Raw genomic sequence first — 18,871 nt, forward strand, 5'->3', positions numbered from 1 at the left:
TATGTACAATAATCATAATATAATAAACATGATATGCAATAAAGAGTCAAAAATTAATTTATTATATTATCACACATAAAAACCAAGAAATAGAGTTTCTTAGGTATAAGAGTACATTTTTTACTATTTCACAGTTTATAAAATCATTCTGAATTTTTCGTGCGGACCTACTGTGTTCCTTCATTTGCAAAGATTATATGAATTGAACTAAAAAATAAATTTTAGATTTAAAAACTTGCAATGTTTGGCCTTGCTACCTAATAGATCAATCTGTAGCCATCCCAGATATTTTACCTTATTCTCTGATTAATTAACTTCTGAGTTAAGGAATTTAGCGTGTCGTATTTTGACCCAATAATAAAATATTTATATAAACCCTTTTTTTTCATCTATCCACAAGTTTTGGAGCGTAACTGCAAACACAAAAATATAAAAACCCCAATACTGAATTATTAATAATTTTGATTTTACATAATAAGAGTCATATGTTTTAATTTTTTAATTCCTGAAAATGATTGTCAAAATTCAGTATAATCAAATATTTTCGTGTTTTCAGCATAATATTGATATCAGTGACCATAAAATGCATCAATTATCTTGAAAAGCGCTAATGTATAGTATATTGAGATGGTTTAAAAACTGAACACTATTATTGACCGCAACATGATTTAAACCATATACAGAAAAACCGTTTTAGTATCTTCGCATATCTGTGTATGTTGTCGAATCCAGACGAATATTTTTATAAAAAATCATTGTAAATTTTTCTTATTAATATTATTTCTAACCGTGAATAGTAGCCCTATAATAATCTGAATTCTCTCAACATGCCAAAAACCCCCATACCATCTAATCTGTAGGCGTCATTTGCATTGACTGATATAAAAATATACTTTCATCTGGTTCTACAATAATACTAACTTTACCGATTATATCTCTTCGCCCCCCATAAAAATTTTTTTATTTTTCTTCTGATATTTATTTTCATTCGGTAAATTTTTTTCATAAAATTCACAAATCTTTTATTGTTATTTTACTTGTTTCACCTATATATATCTTCTCAAAATAATTACCGAAAAACAACTTTTAATGTAACTCATTTAAAGTCTGTGATTTTGACACGGAGTTCGGCTCTTCGACATTTTATCCACAAACATATTATTTTTTGCTTCTAAAAGTAGTATAATAGGAATTAACATAAAATTGATATGAATTAAACTTTATTATGATAAATAATCTCCCCATGTAAAGTTTTTGGCTGTAGTTTTTAGATGTTCGCGTATTTTTATTTATTTTTTTTAAAAAGAAATTTAAAACAATCGAAAAAAATCAGAAACAATATATTTCCATTGACAGTTAAATTTATAAAATTAATCATTCTAGACACTCATACAGTCTTAATATAGGATTTCTGGGCGTAGGGCACCTAATAAATGACACTATTAAATACTTTATTGGTGATCACATGAGGTTTTCTAGAAAAATTAAGCATAGTGCATATTTTTACACACGACGTTTCTCTCAAACATTTAAGAAACTATCATGACACAAAGGTTATTGTAAACCTCGAATAGAATATGTTCAAGAATCACATAATTATTTTTTAAAACAGCATAAAAATTTACAAATTTTTAAAACTAATTTAGAAATAAATTTATTTCAACACATTCATAATTATAAAAAAAATTTAATTGGATATCTAATTAAGTATAATTTAAATAAATAGACAAATATATTTTAGACCATTAATGTTTAAAGTAATTGAATGCTTATTTCTGGTTTTAATTCTATAAAATTACTATCAAACGAATAAAAATATAAAACAAAATTTATCGCACATATTTAGTTATTTATCCTGTTACTAATTATTTTCTTGCCAAGTTATTTCTTTTGTATCATAATAAAAATCATAAATTGGTTATAGTAAGAATATAAATAAGATGAGATATTTTACGAACTGATTATTATTATTTAAGCCATGTTTTTGTTATTTAAAGCCGAACAGTGCCTTGATTAAATGCAATTTTATTATGGAAATATGAATTTAATTACCCATAATCTTTTCAAATAATGAAAATTACAATTAATGATTTAATTGGCGCAAGACCAGAGTATACAGAAAATCCAATCGCAGAAATCATAAAAAATGATATAGAACAAGAAGAAGAAAAATCAAAGCAAGATACAGAGAATAAATTAAATGATAGAAAGCGAAAAGTATCGAATGAAGAAAAATTATTTTTTGCAATTGAACCAAAAAATGATTTTGAGAAGAGTCTTTTATGTCCGCAATCCAACACAAATTATATTGATTCTGTGTTGAAGAAGCGTAAAGTTGATTATGTGGAGAAAGCAAAAGAGAATAAAATACTTGCTGAGTATGATGCTAAAATGCATCGAATTAAAAAGATCAAAAGCAAAAGTTATCGCAAGATGTGGCGTAAAGAGAAATCAAAAATATGTCAAGAGCTTCTTGCAAGTGAATCGGAAGAAGATGAATTATTGGAGGATAATGGAACTAAAGAAAAAGATGACTTAATAAAGAAATCGATTCCTAAACATTTATTGGATAAGTATGAAAAAGAAGAAGAAAACATTGTCTTTAAAGATGATCATAAATGTGATTTAATGAAAAGACTATTGGAAAAACCAAGTGAAGATCAAAATAAAAAACCGGCATTTAATAATGTTTTTAATTTTTGTGGCAAGAAAGAAGATAAATATGATCAAAGGGATCTTGTATCAAAGTTATTTTCAAAGAATAAAGAAGCAAATGAACCTTCTAAAGAAGATGAATTTAATGAGAATTTCACCGGTGAAAAAGAAGAAATAATTTTAAAAGAACAACCGAAGGAAGAAATTACAATTCTTCCGGGATGGGGAAATTGGGGCGGAACAGAAATAGAAGTCGTGGAAACTAAATATAATAAAATAGTAAAGCGAATTGGGGGCATCACTTTTGATGAAAGAAACGATAAAACTTTATCGCATGTTATTATAAACTCAAAAATAAAAAACAACCCCGAAATCGCCAAATATAAAGCTGATTTGCCTTATGGATATACAAAAGAACAATATAAGGCTAAAATGAGTGTTCCTGTGATTAAAGAAGTAAACACCCTTAGAATATTTAATACATTTGTTAAAGACGAAAAAGACGAGGATGAAATTTTTGTTTATGAATCTAAATATAAATAAAAGCAAACAATTTTTATTTTCGAAATAATATTAAACTTACCATTTGGGGCTATTTTATTTGTTAAATTTTCAAACTATTGATCAGGTGTTGTTTTGATCCATCTTTAAACCCTAATAATCGGAACATATAAAGCAAACCACTCAAGGTTTATACATTCTATAATAAATTTGAATTGTTGTTGTAAAAAATTATTCGTTTATAAACATGATAACTACTATTTTACACTCTATATTTCCTATCACTAAAAATAACTTCCATTTATTCTCGATTTTAGGCATGATTTTATAGACATGTGTGAAGAGTTCAAATGCAAAAAAAAAATTTATATCGTTGAGTCTATCAAATTTATAAAATTCACCAATTTTTAATTTTGTACATATGTGTGAAGAGTTTACATGCAAAATTAAAAATATTATTGAGTTACGCATATAAACTATATACATATTTTAATTTTTTACATGTTTGTGAAGAGTTTACATGCAACAAAATAGATATCGTTGAGTCTGGTATAACACCCCATAAATCAAAAGTGCGCTTTCATTGTTTCTATAAATTTTAATAGTTTAAATATTATAAATCTTGATACATGTAATTTACAGTTCCTATGTCCTTTAGAAAGCTAGATCTAAACAAATTACATCTTGTATAATTGAATTTTAATTGATTTATATCTTTTTAGGATCACAAGTAAATGATTTTACACAGAAGAAGCTAATTTTTTACATTGAAACATTAAACATCACATAATGCATATAATATAGTCTGTGACATTAATGGGCTAAAAAACATAATTTTACTGCAAAACACATCGGTTTTTTTTAGAAAAAATGTACAAATATTGTGTTTTAACGTCTTGATTTTTTAATTGCTATTAAAGAAGCAAGAATTCTTTATTTTAAATCACCAACCAAATTGAATTATTTCGCAGCTAGATAAATTTGCATAAATATAAATTAAAGCCAACACTCTTTTTATATAGACCAGAAAATTTAATTTATTTAATCTGTAAATAAAATTTTTGGAATTTTTACGCTTCAATAACCGCATTAGCAAAAAAATCTAGTTAATCTACTTTATTTTTACCAGATATTGGATACCGATCAAGAGATCATTTTAATATTACAAATATTAAATGAAATATTTTGTTCGTACTCATCGATGCGATCACAAGCAGAAACAAATATATTTTTTTTCTAGAACGCTATCTATTACGTTTTTTTATATATAAAAGTATTAAAAAGACGACTTTATTTATTCAACGGAAGCAAAATTAAAAATTTGTGAATTATGGCTTGTATTATATAACGATGTCGAAAGACTTATTATGACATCTTATGTTCATATATTGTTTATTTTAAAATTATTGTGCTGCAAACAATTTCTGAAAAAATAAAGTGGAAAGTGCGCTGTATAAAAACAAGATATTATATTTTCCTCGTGAAATTTATTTACTAATGGGTTAAAATGCTGCGATTGCCTCTAAAATATGTCATATTGATTTCAGAAGATTTTTTACCCGGTTTTTCTAATTTTTAGCTTTCTTTTTGCAAATATTTTATCTGCTTTTTGCATTTAAGGCCGTCGAAAAAAATGATGATCCTCTTTGAAATTTTAGAAAATTAAATATGTATTTGTTTTTAATATTCATACATACTTTTTATTTCAATACCGTTCTGGATAGTAAATCCTAGCCAGATCAGCAGATTTATATTCATATTTTACCTTTTTTGATTGTAAATTTCTTATCTTGCGTTTCATTAAATTACTTTTATGTATAGATCAATCACCTAAGAAAATTCGAAAAATTGATTAAATTATAACTTTCACATTTTATAGTTTCTATTTCTGGTTATTTATTTATTTTTTTATATTATATGCCATCAGCTGGCAGGCTATATCAGGAGATCCTATAGCACTTGTATTTTCGTATTTTTATTTTTAGAAAAATTTCCAAAATTTGATTTATTTGACCAGAATTTAAATTTTGATAGTATGAACCGATACTTTTCAAAATCCTTTCCCTATGAATTCTTAATTTAACAGTCTTTAATGCCTTACTGAAATATCAACTATGTAAAAATACTAAATAATACAAATTAATCAGCTATAAAGTCGTTTAAGATATCGATAATACTTATATAAGTAGATGACAACCATATGCCATTTAAAAATATTAAAGCTAAATAATTATGAAACGGATAAAATACAATTAAAAAGTGTAAAAAAATCAGTGCACTGCTAATAATTGCCTAAAATATTTAAAAGAAAACAAAAAAATAAACTATATAAAAGCCATATATAGATAATTAATTTATACATATATTTTACCACCATAATAAGCGATAGATGAGATATAAATATTGAAAATATGCCATTATGCTGTATTTTTTTATTCTAAAAATTATTTATATATTGTAAAAAAACAAACATTAAATCCAGTGTATTTTATTTTTTTTTTGTTTTTGGAAAATGAAATTATAGTTTAGGATGATATTTAGTATAAAATATATGTAAAAAGTGTCAGTGATTGTAAATTTATAGTAAAATGTTACGTATGAAAATTAAGACTTTATTTGAAAAATAGTATCTATAAGTATGATCTTTTTCTGTAATATGCGTTATTTTTTTTTAGTATCACAATAATTAAACATGTATTTGATAACATTTCAAACTGCGGTTATTCATAATTTCCCAAAAAGATGAATACTTTTGAAGACACGCAAATTTTTCATTTATGGTGTTTTGTCTTTAAGATATAATATCATTGGGATATAATCCAGTGATGCTTTCGATGATTTTTGTGGTGTTTAAAAGTTATTTGTAATGACAGATACATTTTGTATTTTATTTGTGATTATTCCTTTCTTATATACCAGACATGTTTTTATCCATCCCATAAATTATAATCACACTCAAATAATTTTTATATGGGAATATTTCTTATAACCTTTTTGTATATTTTTACATAAAGTAAATATAAAAATAATTTTTTTCTGATATGTCGATGATTATATTATTTTCAATTATATTGTTATCCGTATAATTTAAATTATTATACAATTGCCATTAAATCTTTATTATAGCGAGAAATGGCCAAGGAAGCATATAAATGGGGCAATTAACTATCTTGCATCTACAGATTAATGACAAAAACACCACTATAAGCGATAACACGAGATAGTGTGGTCACAAAACAACAGAAGTGGTATTTAAAGAAGTTAAGAATATACGCAGAAGCATAAAAAATAAAATGATATTGAGATAGATACTTGAATGCATAAGTATTAAGAAATGAAGAATCTTTTTATGGGTTGAGAAGATGATATGACAGGATGAAGAAGCAATCAAAACTGTTCATATGGAAATTTATGTTTTACTTGAGCAAAAATAAAAAATATTATTGATTCTACCTAAATATTTATTTATAATTCTAGAAGAAATTATAAGCCCTGTTTAAGTAATTAGTGCTGTTATAAGACCCTGTTAATTTTTTTTTAATTTTATGAATTTAAATAGAAATAAAACATAATAGTCATATAAATCGCTTTGGTATTCACATTACATCCTTGATAACAATATCAGAGAGATTTATTCATTTTTGCTATATTTTTGGTGTAAAACACAAAAAAATTATGAATTACAGATATTTTAGTTCTGTTTTATAAATTTCAGGTGCTTAATATTTTAATTGATATTCCTATATTTGTATAAATTTATTTTATGGCTATAACTTGGAAAAGAAAAGTTTTAGATTGTTCTATAGAACAGATTTGCTGAATAATTTCTATAACATCATATATTTGCAAATTTTATCGACGCAGCTTCTTTTTTTGAGATTCAAATATTTTAAGTTTGCTCCATAATTCATCATTTGTTTGTACACTTCTGTAGGCCATATTATCTCCTTTATACCGACCTATAATATTTTGTAAGCTCACCATATTATGTTATGAAATATCGTAGTATCTATTTAATATGTATTGTTGCGTTTTTTCTTTATTTTCTAAAGTCAATCTACATCAAGTAAAAAAAGAAATTTAGCTTAAATTAGTTGCAGATCCTGTATCTTTATTTATTTTTTTATATATGAAGGAACACAAATATTTAGTTACGCCATATTCACCCATCTCTGTATATTAAAATCTTGACTGTCGTATTTCTAGGATAAAAAATAGATGATGTATATTCGTTTTATTTATTTTTATCTTTAAGGCTCGTTTGTGACATTTAATAAAGTAAGAAAAAATTCACCATTTCATTCTATAGTCATAAATGAAAATATTGAAAATAAAAAGACTTTTTATGTATACATAATTCACTTTATTTATAAAAAAAAGCATTTTTCTAAGAATTCATAAATATATAAATCAAATTGTATAAAGAATCTATGCACGTTTTCTGATATAAATAATAAAATATATTCAAATTCTAGATTCCAAGTGTATAAGAAAAAAAATAATCTTACAATTTTGTTTTTTAGATATTTTTAATGTTTATTCTTGATTGTTTAGTTATATTGTCATCAATTACCATTATATTCTCGAAAATACAAATCAAATAACAGAAATCCAAAATATCATATAACTGAATGTATATATGAATTTGACTTTTCTTATCTAAATACATTTATTATAGTGGATAAATTTTATGTATTTCTCTAATGTGTGCTGAAATTTAAACTCGAAAAACCAAAGCACAACTAGAATCTCTTTGCGTATTCATTATTTGAAAAAATTAGAAAAAGAAAAAATATAATTGATTTCAGAAAACATAAATTAAGGTTAATAGGCACAAGAAAATTTAGAATAAAAAAAGGTTAATATAAATTCTGAAAGCTGCAGAAAAAGATTTTTTCCGAAAAACATAACATTAAAATAATTCGTGTTCTAGAATAATTTTGTTTTATTTTTCATTTAACTTATTCGGGGTTCGAAAAGCGCTATTTGTTGCGTGATGTAATTATTCAACATATAATAATCAATTTAAATATATAGGGTTCAAACATTCACTGTTAAAAAGCATAAACATATGTATAAATTGCTTAAAAACGCCGCCTAGCTGCAAAGGATACATAAAAAAATGTCAATAATAAAAGTAAAAAAAAGCTATAAGTTCAAAAAGTAAACACGATTGCAGCATCAGAATGTTTGAATTGATTTATAACAAAAAAATAGTGTAAAAAAACACCATTTTTATAATTTGAATGTTGCTTAGCGATTTTTACACAGTTGACATGGGAGTACCGTATATTTTTAGTGGAATAAGTGCCCAATTACTTTCAACAAAAATAATATATTAATATTTTTATTCACGTATTATTAAACTAGACAAAGATCTCCTGTTTCATATTACGTTTGAGTGTCTTTTTATACTGATTTCATGCTAGAATAGTATTTTTTCATTACAATATGGGTATTTCTATGTTGCTAAAATATAATTGTATATATCTAATCAATATTTCTGTACGTATAAAAGTTTTTCATATAATTTTGTAATATTTTAACAATATAAAAATATTTATGCCTTCATTATTAGTTTATAGCTTGAATTTTTTGGCAAAATCCAACAATTAGATACAAATATAATATGCAACAAGATTGACCTATCTTTTAATGCTTAAATTTCGGTATTTTCTATGTTAGGCGATAGTTTTTAGCAAATCTGCAAATATCCTCAATATAACAATCGCTTTATTTTTACAAAAGAAATTTTATCAATAATATTAAAGGATATGCTACTTTTCAAAAATAAAATTCTACGTGATTGGGCTATACTAACACAGAAAATCAAAGCTTTAAGCATTGTGTAAAAATTCCAGGTATCTAAATCCCTTTATATTAAAATCGATATATAATATTAGCTTATTTAGGTATAAAATTACAGAAAGGCTATAATATTATACAAGAAATTCGTAAATAAGATACTTTATATATGTTTTGTCTAATCAACTTATGCTTGTTTAATGTATCTTCTCAAGTTACCACATTTTTAAAATCGTTGTTCGCATAGAAATACAATTATATGTACTTCGCCTACTAAAACAGTATTAATGGTATTTTTTGCAGTAAAAGACCAATATTAACTCTTTTTTATATAAAAAAAAATAAAAAATTATTTACACGTTATTCGCGAGAAAAACACAAAACTACTGTCAATATCTTTTAAATAAAGCGTAGAATGAATTCTAGATCATTCGCATTATAAATATTCATACCATCGTTATTCAGCAATTTTGGTTTGAATATGTTGAATTTTTGATATAATCACTTTTATTATAAAACTAAAGTGTTTTTTTCTATTTATATTTTTATACGCAATTATTTTGCTGATTTTGTTGCAGCCAGTTTAAGAATTTGTAATAATAAGCCTAGAAAATATATTTTAAACTTTTAATCAGATTTTCATATCTAATGTAAATAATAACTCTATTTACCACAATTATACACATGAAAATACATTATTTCTGTTACCATCATCTATATAGAGACAAAAAACTTAAGATCTTTTCTACCTATCTGCGATTTATATTAAAAGAAAAAAATTTATGCCCTTACTTAATTGTGACATTCTATATAAAAGTCATTTCACTATGTAATTTTCTTTTAAAAACCTTTATATTAATATTTTTTTATTTTATAAATTTTCCGTTTCACGCCACATATGTTATTAAATCGATATATAAGGATTCTTATAAAATAATTGACAAGTTGCAAAACAATTTCTTATTGACAGATTCGTCACCAAAAAGATTATTTGTATTCTTAAAGATCACAAAATAGTTTTGCTCTATAAGAGCCTTCTGCCAGTATAAGATACAAATACGGAGCAAAATTTTTGTGTTTAAATGTCATTTGTTTCTACTATGACATCATACCCATTATGTATATATATTAACAGCATTTCGATTAAAATAAAAGCTTAAAAATCTATTTAAAAAATATGCTTACAATACTACTTTTTAAATATATTGATAACCTGATAATTATTCTTTAATTTTCTTATGGTATCAATTGGTACAGAAATATTGCTCGAAGAATGCATCTATTTATTACTTAGTCGGGTTACTTTCGCCAAAATAATGTAAACTCTCGCATCATAAACTAGATCCAGAGAAGAATTCTAATAGGTGTTCGGTTTGATTAGAAATATTTTTAACATATAATTTTGACCCTTATTACTATTGTAATGCTTAATATTTTTTTTCAAGTCAACCAACGAATATTAAAAATCATAGGAATTTATATGATTGAAAAACCCAAAAAAAAATATAATACCAGTACTTTTTTTTATTTTATTATGAAACAAAACTATTATCAACATATGGAATAGAAACCAATTAAATTTTTTAAACTGCAGATTTTTATATTATAAGCTACTATCACATAATTAACTATATTAAATTATGCTTCAGGCTTTTTTTCTAATTTATTAAAAGTCGTGTAAAAACAAGAAAAAATAATTGCATATAAAAGAAAGAATCTAAATGTTTTACTTTCTGTGTGTATTTATATATAAACCACGGTTACAAGTGTCGCATTCGTATAGATTATTCTCATTCACAAACCTTTTAATATCGCAAAGACCATTTTCAACCTTCTTTGGATTCTTTGGAACTGTTAAATCCATTTCATTATAAGAGGAAACACCATAATTAAAAGTTTCTTCAGACATAATCTTTTGGTTTGAATCTCTTGGTTCTAGGGTTATTTTGGATTTTAATTGCGCGACTTTTGGCACTAGATGAACATTATTATTATACCCGTTAGATTCTTCATGCTCTAAATCAATTTTTGAGGCGTCTAAACTCATATGATAGGATTTTTTAACAGCGATTGGTCTTAAAACATTTCCTTTATTTAAATCATTACATTTAGATATTTCTTTTGGCATACCTTGTTTACCTTTCATTGTAAAATATTCATGTGATCGCATATTTGTAGAATAGTTGGTGAATTTATTTCTACTGAAATAATTTTCAGTTTCTATATTATTAGTTAATTTTCTAATCTTAAAGGGCCTATTTTCATAGGGATGTATGTTGTTGTGTATTACGCTATGATTTGAAGCTTTAGATTTATCGCTTTTTTTATGTAAATTGTCCGTTTGTTGGTATTTAAGAGATCGATTTTTATTTTTAAATTCTGGTGTAAGTTTATCATCATCATTTTTCTGGTAGTAAATAAATCCAGGTTTGGCTATAGATTCAGCATCAATTTTGTTATAGGACATTTCGGGTGAAAATGAACCATCTTGGTTGATTGTGCTGTAAGAAATCTCAGGTGTGTCTGAACGATCTGTATTTTTCGCGCTGTAAATAAATTCGGACGTAAGAGAACCATCACGATTTATCTTTATGAAAATAAATTCGGGAGCAATTGAACTGTTAATTATTATTCTGTTATTAGGAACATCTGATGCGAAGCAACCTTCAGCATTTATCTTGTTCTTTATAACTTCGAGTGTACGAGAATCATCTGGATTTTTATAGTTTTGAATATCGGGTGATGAATTAAATAATATTGACTCTTCTGTCTTTTCCGCTCTACTGGAAACTTGATTACCCGTATATGTATTTTCAGTTTCATCAAATGGTCTCCAAATAGTTGCTTCAGTAGTGATTAAAAAAAAAATACACATTCTAAAATTCACTCTTTCCATGCAATGCATTTTTTCGCCTGATTATATAGTTTATTTCGATCTTTTAAGCTTCATGACACTATATTACCATATTTGGGTACTTTCCTATTTTGATTTGACACATTCAGTTTAAAGTTTTACATATTTGGCCATAAATACGCTCCTATCTTTTAAGTTAACGTGTTCAATTAATCATTTTCTATATCTAGATATTTCACAGATTAATGAATATATAATTTCATACTTTATCAAACCATGATAACTTACATCGATATGGTATGATAAAATATGTTTATATATTAGATAAAAATTTATTCGCAAGCTTTCATATTTAACTTTTATGATTTTAACGAAGAAAAACTCAAGATTCATCTGTTTAAAGAATATATTTATCTTTGATAGTTTTGTATCCTCTTAAAATCTTTTTTGATTCATATTTCCTTTTTTTACGATAATTTTTGATATGTAATTTCACAACCGGCGATTTTTCGTATGGTTCTGCTTTCACTAGTTAAAAGACGTTTCGTGTATGTATTATAGAGCTTATGAACATAACAAAAAGCTATGGCTTATTATGCTTATCCCACAATTTTATATTATTAGTTTTTATTACCTATTAAAGTTTTTTCATTCAGTTTTTATTAAATATCAATAATCTTTCCTACGACTACCCATCCATCTCTGTTAAGCGTTTAGTTAAAATGAGCATTATAAAAGAATAACATTTTAAATTTCATATATGAAAGCTTAAATATATAATTATATCATCAAGATTTTTTCCTGATAATGAAGGAAATGATTTCCCTTTAAAACTTAGTTTTAGAATATATAATATATATAAAAACATGCATGTATACATCTACAATTTATAAATAATTAGATAAATATAGGTTTTAAACTTACAAGTGCAAAACAAGAATAATACCACATGTTATTACTTGGGATGAAGTGTTACATAATCTCACAAAAAATATATAAAGGAGTTAAAAATTCCGGACGAAGTAGAAGAATACATGTAAGGTCGTATACATCCTAAGAATCCTGAAGCCATCTCATTTGAGAGAAAAAGAGCAGTTTATATAGATAGATCAGGGTTAGGTGTCAAAAGATGTATCAAGAAGTTATGCAATATTTCCAGAGGACTGACGACGTCACAATCAATGTAATTGATGAAAAGAAACTTCACCACAAATAAAAAAAAAGCAAAGGTCGCTAAATATAAATGCTTTAAATGATAAGATGTTGATTTTAATCAAAAAAATATGCATATAAGCCCTGTATATGTATATTATTATTTCAAGATTGCCAAAATCAGACTTTAATTATATATAAAAACATATAGATAAGCAGAATCTCTTATCAATATTGCGATAAATAAAGAGCATGGAAATAATTTATATACAACGTGGATTGATGTAAAAAAGGTGTTTGACTCAATAGAACATAACTACCTACATGCATGTATTGAAAATTTGAATCTGCTAGCATGGATAACATCTTTCATAATAAAGATTACAAGTAAATGGAGTATATCGTTATGGTTAAATGGAGAAGAAATCATGAATAAAAGAATAAATAAAGGAATACGTCAGGGAGATAGTCTGTCACCCTTTTTATTCGTTCTATGTATTGACCCCTTAAGCAGAAAATTAAATGAACGCTTTCCAGGGGTGAGTGTACGGAAGGATGAAAACTCATATACAACAAATCACCTACATTTCATAGATGACCTCAAATTAATATCAAAAACTCCAGAAACACTTAAACTCACGACAGACGAAACACTAACCTTCTTTAATGCAGTAGGCCTTGAAATAAACAAAAACAAATCAGCCACTAACCATGAAATATGTGCAGATGTAGCAAGATTTATAGAAGGCCCGGCAGCCTAAAAAAAATCTTAGGGTAATTGAGAATAGCAATCAGAGCTAAAGCAAGAAACTATAGATATAATTGCAGAACAAATATAAAATCGAATAAGAAATTTATGTAAGACTAAACTTAATGCCGGGAATTTATTTAAAGCGATTAATGAACATGCGACGTCACTCATAAATTACCACATGGGCGTATAAAAATTAGAACCAGAAGAATACATCAAACTTGATGATAAGATAAGAGATATTTTAAACGAATTTTCCATTCACCTCCAGCCTAGTAATAAACAAAGATTATATATAAAGAGAAATGAACTAGGACGTGGGCTATGTAATATCGAATTTAAAGCTGAGAAGATGATCTACCAGCTACAAATAAGCTTGAAAATAGTAAAAACAGCTCACCGAGGAGGGCCGCAATTCTAAAAGTAGAAAAAGATAACAAGACACATCTCTCACTAATTGAAGAATACCTTAAAAATAAATATCATGCTAATATCACCGACTCCGAAACACTGGAGAAAAAGCAGCAAGAAAGTTTATTGTGTAAAATAAAAGAAAAACCATTGCACCAAAAACTTTTTGAAGCTAAGAATAATGATATGGTTGATATTGTTGGATCATCAAGATCGATAAAAGCTGGCAACATTAAACTAAGTGAAGAAGGAAAATTCTGTTTTATTCAAGACAGAAATGTGTTATTTGGCATGTGGATAAAATGCCCACACTATAATGAAGCTATTAAAACAATTGATCACCTTAAAACAAGATGCAAGAAAATGTTTAGGCGTGATTGCACGCGAAGACACAATGAAATCGTAAGATGTCTTCATTTTCTCCTATCAAGACGATACAACTTCAAGAAAACCAAAAAGATCAGAACTCACTCAGTACAAGAGATCAGCGAAAACGAAAATGCAGAAATAAAAGTTGATACCCGAATTAAAACAGATATTTTAATCAAACAAAATAGACCTGATATTTTCTATACGATAAAAAAGAAAATATGATTACGCTGATCGAAATAGGCATAACGAGCCTTGATGATTTGACTGAAGTTGAGAATGAAAAATATAGGAAATATGACATCTTGGCAAATGAACTTGGTTAAATTTACAAATGCAAAACAAGAATAATACCATATGTGATGACTTGGGATGGGGTGGTCACAAAATAACATAAAAAATATGTTAAGGAGTTAAAAATACCGGACGAAGTAGAAGCATACATACAAGTCTCACACTCCGCAAGACACTTGAACTCATCTCATTTGAGAGAAGAAGAGCAGTTGATGAAGATAGATCAGTGGAAGGTGTCAAAAGATGCATCAAGGAGTTGTGCAATATTCCCAACACGCTGAACACGTCTAAATAGATAAAATCGATATAAAGCAATTTAACCCAATAATAAATAAGATTAAGATAAGCAGAATCATGTAAAAAATCATATTTAGACTTGTTTTCACAATGGTAAATTAATTATATATTTATTTAGTTGAAAAAATAGCAATTAAATAATTTATTTGACTTCAAAATGCAAGTAGATGGTATATATTATATATATGTTTTTATTTAGTTTTTATTTAAGTGTTTCTAAATTGGAATCATTTACGTACGAATCTGTGATATTTTAAAAATTGAAAACTTCTTGCCTTTTTAAGACATGCGACGATACAAGCCATTTTAGAATATTTTTGAATGCCAGAATTGTTGTTATTAGAAAATTTCCAATGAAAATATCATAGGCTACTAATTTTTTATATTTTTACAATAATATTTTTGATACATGATCAATTCAAGTATATTTAGCTCATTATAAATAAAAAGTTGAAAAATATATAAATCACTGTTTCTGCACATATAATCTAGTATTATAGAAATAAAATCAGCTTTTTTACATAATTTAATTTATATATAGTTGAAATCTATAAAATAAAATTTGAATTTAATTTCATATAATTTAAGTCAGCTAGATTCAAAATTCAAAGATAAATTGACAAAAATCATAAGTAAAAGTAAAGTTTAATGATTAAAACCATCTAAGTGTGTTTAAATACATTTAGATATGTAAAAAAACATGTGTACTTATATAATTTTATGTAAATAGCACGCAACTTAAGAATCTCGGTTTTTTTTTATGCATAAGAAATTCAATTTAACTTACTAAAATACATTTTATGGATATAAGAATTTCTAATTTGGGTTTAATTGTATGACTAACTAGAAATAATTAATGTATCTTTTTTTACATACATATATTTTTGTTTAAAATAAAAGGGATAAGTGTATATTAAGACATCCTTTTAGATAATAAAGTTTATAGATTACAAATTTATTATAAATTCTTCCAGAAATTACAAATTTAAGTAACAACTATATACACCATAATTACAAAACATTTCTATTTTTAATTTTACATATAGTTATTTCTATTCGACTGAACAAAAATGTGTTATTTGAGATTATAAAAACCAACCTTAAATCTCGGGACCCAAACCATAGTAATTCATTATGTAATAACATCTAATATAAATTATTTTACATATTCTACATTCCAGAAAGAAAACTTCTTCTCTTGTTACAAGAATATAAATATACTTATAAATTAAGTGACCCAATAAAAAGTAAACTGAATTTGATTTGGTAAGTATAATTAACTGTAAGCATTGAATTAGAAAATATCGAAATCAATACAATTTGTACAACTAAATTCTTTAAATAAGTATAATTTAATATTAATTATTTACACCCTATTTTTCACACAGAAACGTTTATCGAATTACATTTGTTTATTTAAATAATAAGATATCTATATTTATAGGTTAGAAACATATATAGTAGAGTTTGAAACTTTAAAATTAGAATAATATATAATATGTTTTATTTTTGCTGTTTTGATATTATTTTGGTTCAACATAAATACCAAATTAAAAAAAGCTAAAAATCTATCTATTGCTTATACCATGATTTAATTATTATAACTTCTAAAATATTTAGATATTAACCAGGAAAACTTTCTTTACCATAGGCTGAATTGATTTACTGTAAATTTGATAAAGATATAATACAAAAAATGTATTGGTAAAATATTTTTTTTATCCAAGGGTGTTTTTTAGTTAGAAATGTATATGTTTTAGATTTAATGCCACAATTAGGTTTTTCTTGTGGTTTTTATATTCGTATATGTAATCCCAGTGTTTAAAGTCGATTTTGTTCCTATTCGATGTTCATAGCAATGATATTTTTAAAATGATTAAAAAAAAAAGATATTATTTTGTGGAATTACTTCAAAAAGCTGGAAAATCGTATTTATCTTCTATCATTTATATAAGAAAAGACCAGACATAGCATTACATGTAAATTGTGATATAAAAAATGAATTGATCTAAAATAAATATATATTTTTGACAGAAGTACACGGTGGGTGTTTTTGTCACAGTTCATATTAATTTCCATGCATTTATTGATTTTATTGCCTCGATTCTGATATTTGTGGATAAATTTTTTATTTATTTTAAACTTTCACATTAAAAATTTTAGATGCATATAGGGTAAATTTTATACAGGCAGAAAGCGATATGGTAAAAAAATCTATATACTAACCTAAAACCTATGTAAATTATAGTTTTCGGGACAGATTTTTAATAATAGTGTAATCTAGTGTAAAAATTAAAATAATGGAATTTTACATTGTTACATATAATTTTATAGGGTTAAATTAAATTGATTTTTGTATTAATACAATGCACAGTGTGTGAAATTTACTTTTTAAACGGAATAACATAGTATATAAGATTTTTTAAACAAACAAGATTGTTATAAGATATATATTTAGAAATCCATATTTACGTGAAACAAATAAGGCAAATTGAATCGCTGATCATAAAACACAACGAAAAAATTCTGTCACAAATTTATAGACGTTTGCTTTTAAACTGGACTAATGTTTATCAAAAATAAAATGAAATTGTTATATTTCTTAAAGTTAACCGTTTTAAAATACTAAAAGAATGGAGAATTCTTGAAATTTAAAACCTTACATAAATAAACATCATACTTTTTTATTGTATCTATTATGTATAAAAACATGTAAAATTCAATTGAGAGATATATCAATTCGAAAATATCAGATGGATATTTTTTTATTATAGAAAATCCTGGTCTAAACATATATATTTTGTATAATAATATTAATATAAAATATTTCATTGATATAAAAAAGTGAATTTAGACCCAATAGATTAATTTATATAGAATAATACTTTTAAAATATTTCTATCGGCAAAGCATCAATATTTTTTTCGATAGGCATTCTTTAGTTATACATTATAAAATATATAAACAGCTTATATTTCTGGTCTTATGAATTACACCAAGTTTATGAACCTTTCGATTTATCTTTTACAATTAAGTTTAGTATGTTTATATAATAGCAAACCGTTTACATAAATTTAAGATAGACATAGTCACTGTTTTTCCTATTTTTCTAGACTGATTAGCTTCATATTCTTTATTAATCTATAAAAGTCTTAAAAAAATACCAAAGAACAAAATGCATATATTTAAAAAAATTAATGAAGAAATATTCTTACAAAAAACATATTTGATGTATTACATTTCTAATATAAAATCGTTTGCCAACTTTCTAAAAGGCACTCTTTGATCCTGTTATAGCCAATTAAGCTGTAATTCTTTAGATAGGTGTAATACGAAAAAAAATATACATCCAAATGGATCAATTTATATCTATGATTTATTTCTTTATTTCGATTTTCGCATGTGATTTATCATTCTTCGTTTCTAGTTCTCTTGTTGGTTTAATTGGGTTTCAATATAGTACACTCAAACTTAATTCCTTTTATGCAGCAATATGTATTTATCCTCTTATCCTTATAAAATGGAAAGCAAACATACAAATAGCAAGTATACAAAAATAAAAACATGCTACATCATAATAAAATGATTCACATCACATATATCAGCAAGAAATTTACTAATATTTGTTTTTTAATAGTAAAAATATGGGCACTACACGAAATAAAATTGTTTAAAACCAAGCGTTTTTTCCATACCGCTAAAATTGTTTTGTAACATTTTAAGTGGTTTTTTTTAGATCTATTTTTTAAATTTTTTATATATAGATAAAGGTTTTTAAATGT

The sequence above is a fragment of the Rhyacophila brunnea genome, unplaced genomic scaffold (assembly GCF_057557595.1).
Source record: "Rhyacophila brunnea isolate RB1 unplaced genomic scaffold, BYU_Rbru_1.0 scaffold_28, whole genome shotgun sequence".
Taxonomy (NCBI): Eukaryota; Metazoa; Arthropoda; class Insecta; order Trichoptera; family Rhyacophilidae; genus Rhyacophila; species Rhyacophila brunnea.